At 38.9% G+C, this 5,327-nt stretch overlaps 1 long non-coding RNA gene across 1 annotated transcript; it reads left to right on the forward strand.

The window, feature by feature from the left end:
• Window positions 1–266: 266 nt before the first annotated feature.
• Window positions 267–4,518, forward strand: LOC109297038. The gene is made up of 3 exons (XR_002097167.1): window positions 267–346; window positions 1,854–1,858; window positions 4,508–4,518. It is a non-coding gene; the product is annotated as an uncharacterized LOC109297038 (long non-coding RNA).
• Window positions 4,519–5,327: the final 809 nt, after the last annotated feature.

Raw genomic sequence — 5,327 nt, forward strand, 5'->3', positions numbered from 1 at the left:
CAGTGTGTATTCAGTATCCCTGTGCTTCAAAATGATGGCAGGTGCGCTTTAACTAAAGTTTGTAGAACAAGTTTTAGTTAAGGCACTCCCACCATCATTTTGAAGCGCAGGACACTGAATACAGGAGATGGTGTGAGCACTTTAATTAAAGCACCCCTCCATACACACCCTGGAGCAAATGTAAGGACTCCTATAAAGGCCGTTAAAAAGGAGAGACGTTCATTAGCACCTGTGGCATTGAGATCAATGAGCCATTAAGCAATTGATTTCCTCCCCTGCCTGAATAGAAATGCCACTGCTGTTACTGGGGAGTTGATTTTAAACTTCGAGTGGAGAAAGAATCAAAGTGGAATGCTTATTTTGGAAAGAGAATCAGCTTCTTCATTTTAAGCTGCTCACCCCAAGTTTAGTAGATTAATCTTTTGGGGAAAGGTGCATGTGGCATATGAATAAATATGCTAATATTCAACAGTGCTGTTTGAAAAAGTTGAGTAGAATTCATTAAAAATATCATGGGTGGGGGAAAAACCTTATTATTCATTGATCTTTTCCACCTAACATCTTCTTTCCAAACCTGATATTTAATTAACATTGTTACTAATATCTAAATCCGGTGCTTTTTTCCGTGCCAGCTAATTGCTACAGTGATTTTTTCTTATGTAGTGTGACACAAGCTCCTGTCAGGTGTGGGGTCTTTCTCTTTTTGTTCTCCTCCCAGAAATGAAACCTGCAAGGTTAAATGAGGATTCTAATAACACCCTCAGGGGCAGTCTCCTTTGAAGGCTAAGACCAAGAGCTTTGATTTCAGGTCGCTCCCTATGTGGCTGCCTTTAAAGTTCATCTAAATTAACATTCAACGATATTTTTGGCAGCTTTGACTGCCAGCAAAATCATTATGGTGGAATAATAATGTAAATAAACTTTGCATAGCCCCATTAAATCATTAAATGCCACATTGTTTTGTAATGGGAGTGACATTTCATTATTTCTAAAGCATCAAATGCATCACTGTGCTTTGCTGCCAGTTATTATGTTTCCTGGTATTAATATTGGTGACAGAATGTGATAACACTGGAAATAGCAAGGAGGAGGTCTGAGGGCTTGGGATATATACTACAAATACCAGAAATGAGTTTTTAAAAGCACAAAGCTAAGGTTATTATAAAAGACTGGCTGCGCATATCAGTCTGGGGCATTTTAGAATACTTTTCACCAAAGGTTGATTCATGATGTAAATGACATATAACTCTCTTTTTGTTCTCTTGCTGATGAGAGCAGAATGAAAAGATTAGTTGGCCATAACGTCAGGCATATTTTCAAAGTTGTTTTCTTCCATGTAATTCCTGCTGACTTTCCTGGAAACTGAATGGTTAAAAAAAACCTTGTGTAACTCTTTGTAAAAGTATCCCACGGTGCACTGTGAAGCATGTGGCATGAAAACTAAAGCTGCATGGCTTTTTAAAACAAGCTTCCACAGCCTGCAGGCATCCTTTGAGAAGGAGCCAGATTCAACAAAAAGATCTGGAGGCATCCGTTTTTACCCTTTTTTAATGAAAAGAATGGTGTTTCTACTGATTGATTTAAAAGAGAGCAAGAGAGAGACTGTAATTTGTACAAAAATCTCTAGTAACCAAATCCAGTTAGATTTTTAAAAATCTGAATCTTGTATCATTTCACTGTAAAAAGCATGGCAGGATGGCTGGTCCAGAGGAGACCTGGAGAGATTAAATCACAAATGACTTCTGCTCCGTCTTTGGCTACCATAATGCAGATGTTCCTTGGAAGAACGTGTCCCTGCAGCTGAGTCTGCAGACAGCCAGTCTGTGGCTGACTCTAACAGAGAGTGCTGTAAGGGGAAGTAAGACCTTTCCCCCCATATCTCTGAGAAGCTTCCTCACATCTTGGCTCTGAGTGCAGAGCAAGATCAGAGAGGGGTCATGAGCCATTATTTCTAAGAAAAGCAAAAAAACACAAAAAGAAGTGGCTGGGGACATGGCATTGATCCTATCCCTTTAACCATGCACTGGACTGCTCACCAGGTATGTCTTACCTGAAGGGGGACAGCAGTGAGCATGGTCCACTAGGCAAAGTAGCATAGGAAATTACTGGTATCACTGGTATGTCAGGAGGAGACCAGGACTTGTGATTCTTTGCAGCTCTTCCTGAGGAGGTGCAGATGGGCACTATTCATTTATCAAGGCTGTACCAAGAGGCACAAGCTAGATATAAATGTCTGAAAGACTCATGCATGTTGGTGTTGCAGTTGCCAAAGCATAACGAAAAGAAGCAGCACTCTTACTGTTTTGCAGTTCACCAGTGAATTTCTTATAGAAGAGGCATAGGTTTTTATAGCCAAAAGGGAACATTCTAATCATCTGATTTCACTTGCTACATAAAACAAGCAAAAAGATTTCATCCAGGCTTTCCTGCAGTGGAAGAAATTATTCTCCACTACGCTAGTGAACAAAACCAAAACCAGCAACTAAATTATATCTTACAGAAAGGCGTGCAGTCTACTGTTAAACTGAATTTTTCAAAGGAATTTTAAGGAAAATGGATTCCCCAGTCTCATGTTAATAGCTTGTGGAAAATCCAAACCTCAAGGACTCCAAGTAACAATTAATCTACTTTTCCCTAGACAACTGTTCATTCCTTTCCCTTCCAATTTGAACTAGTTTCAACTTCCAGCCTTTGCATCTTGTTCAGCTTTACGGTTTTGTATGTATGTGTGTGTTTTAATTGCAAATGCACAGCTGCGTTACAGCTGCATGTTCACGGCCCCCACAGAACGCTGTTAGTGTTCCTTTGTTGGGGTGCCAAGTGCCACTTTGCCAACTAGCAGTGTGGTACACTGCTTAGCTAATGGCACTACCTATAGACATTGGGTTTATGACACATTACAACCTGCTTGACATCTGACTCCCCAGGTACCTGTCCTCTATTTAACTGCTACATTCGTCCCCCTTCTCCCACACACCCAGCCTGTCTCTCATGCACTGACTCCTCAGTTTACATCTTCACTGATTGCCTGTCTTGCATGCCCAGCCTCTGGCTTCTTTACTTTTCATTCTATCTGGAAACAGCACACACACACACACACCAACTGCAGAAACTTCCTCAGCCTGATGAAGGATGTTTAAACCTGAAAGCTTGCTTAAGTTTTTTTTCCCAACTATTTAAGTTGGTCTAATAAAAGATATCAGATTCACACAAAGAACCTCGTCTGCCTATGGCACTACCTATGGCACTTGGAGGCATGGCTTTTTGTAAACAGCGTTTTGTAACTAGTGATATTAGCTGTAATTTAAAGATGCTCTCTAACTATGGAGGCTGAAAAAGTTGGTATTTGAGAGATGGACCCTCAGTTATGTAATCATTTATTTAGAGAAAGACCAAAGGTCTAGAGATATTGCCTGTGACTTTACAATAAAGTTAATTCCTTAGTTTTTCTCATTCACATATGCCTGTGTTTATTGAACCTGGTGATCACAACAGTAACTATCACTAGAACTATTTACCTATTTTTGAATTGCAATAAATAGGAACACTATTTACACTTTTAAAAAATGAGACAGTACGTTTAGTGTTAGATGTGTTCCAATATCCTGAATAGACCTGCAAGTCCTTGAGAAAAACAAGAATAGGGAATAAGTATCAACGTATAGGTTAAAAATACTCTTAAGTTTGTGAGCCTGCATTAAGATAATTTGCTGTTATTTTAGCCCACTCTGTTTGACATTGCAAGGGCAGAGCCAACCAATCTGAAAAATTCTATTGTCCACCACAAGGAATTAAAACCCCTTTTTGGTAGAAAGGGACAAAAGAAAAAAACTTAGTGACATTAAGCCAAAAATGGACCTGTCAAAGTTTGAGAATACTAAGCTTATATTAGCCTGGTAATAACAGTTTCACTGTTTGCAGCAGTTGATGCAAATTAGAATGATAATAACTGTAAAAAGGAGTTTAGGATCACTTGTGTTGCACAGCCTTTTCACGGACTGCTTATTGGCTTTCAAAATTATAGATGTTTTAATTTAACTTAGATTTCTGGATATATATAAAAAGGTAATAACTAAGATAATAGCTGCATGAGCCAGCAGTTGGGAATCTGAAACTTAGCAGAAGTAGGAACTGTGTGCGCTTCTGGCCACAAGCTTACCAGATTCAGACGAGTGATTCTCAATCAGGGTGCCATGGTGTCCTCTGGTGCCATGAGATCCTTTTGAGGATAAAGCAGAGAACCACAAAATATTAGCACTGTTAGGTGTGCAAAAACATGATTTACCTTGAAATTTCAAATAGGAATTCATAGTGTCAAAAACATTCTAGCCTCTTTGTTATCTTCTTGAGGTTTTTGCCAAAGAAGAACTGCTCTATTATTTTTCCATAGTTAAGAAATAAGTGAAAGCTAAGAGCTAACATTTCTCTGATGGGTTCCCTGAGTCTAACAAACCCAGTTTTACACTATGAATATATATGTATTTATAGCCATGAACCCTTGGTTTAGAGTGTAACCACTCATGATTCCTACCCATCCCGCTTGCCTTGTAGTAGCCCAATTGCAGCCCTCAAAAGCCATGTATCTGTATTTATTAGTCTGCTCCTATAATATTTTAGATTATATGCACATCTACACGAGATGCTATTGCACATTAATCTAAAAACACTGTGCAGTAGTGTAGTGGTTAAAAACTGTGCTAATAGCCTACTGCGGAGTGTTATTAGGTTAGTGCACAGTAAGTGTCACAAAATAACCATGCACCACTGTTACTATGCAGTAACTCTAGTTACTGTGCATTTAGTTAGTATTTCATTAAGCAGGTACTAAACTAAATGCGCAGTAACTAAGGAACATTAATGAATGTAGATGCACCCAGTGTTATGTCGTATTTTACATTATAGAGATGGAAATAATACATAATAAAAATTAGCACTTGCACAACTGTCTTGTAGCTGTTGCTATAGAGGGAAATTGAGGCATGAAAATGAGAGGTGGCATGCCAAAATCAGTGGCAAAATCAGTAGCAGAGGCAGGACTGAACCCAGTGACTCTCGTATAGTTATCACACTCCACAAACCAGTCTCTTATGGTCCATCCCAGTTCTGTACACATACTCTGCTGATATTGTAAATGTATAAAATTATTAAGTTGATGTATCAACTGAATAGTAATTTCTAACTGGCTGTTAAGTCATATTGCAGACATATGTATTTTCATTATCATTTAGCCAGCATCTAAAATGAAGTCCTTCCTGAGGAACAGTTCTTCTTAATTTTAATGACAGCTATGTGCATGGGCCAGAGGGTACTCCTGAGCTGGTGAACAA

Source organism: Gavialis gangeticus, unplaced genomic scaffold (assembly GCF_001723915.1).
Source record: "Gavialis gangeticus isolate Ggan-Ray unplaced genomic scaffold, GavGan_comp1, whole genome shotgun sequence".
In the NCBI taxonomy this organism is placed as follows: Eukaryota; Metazoa; Chordata; order Crocodylia; family Gavialidae; genus Gavialis; species Gavialis gangeticus.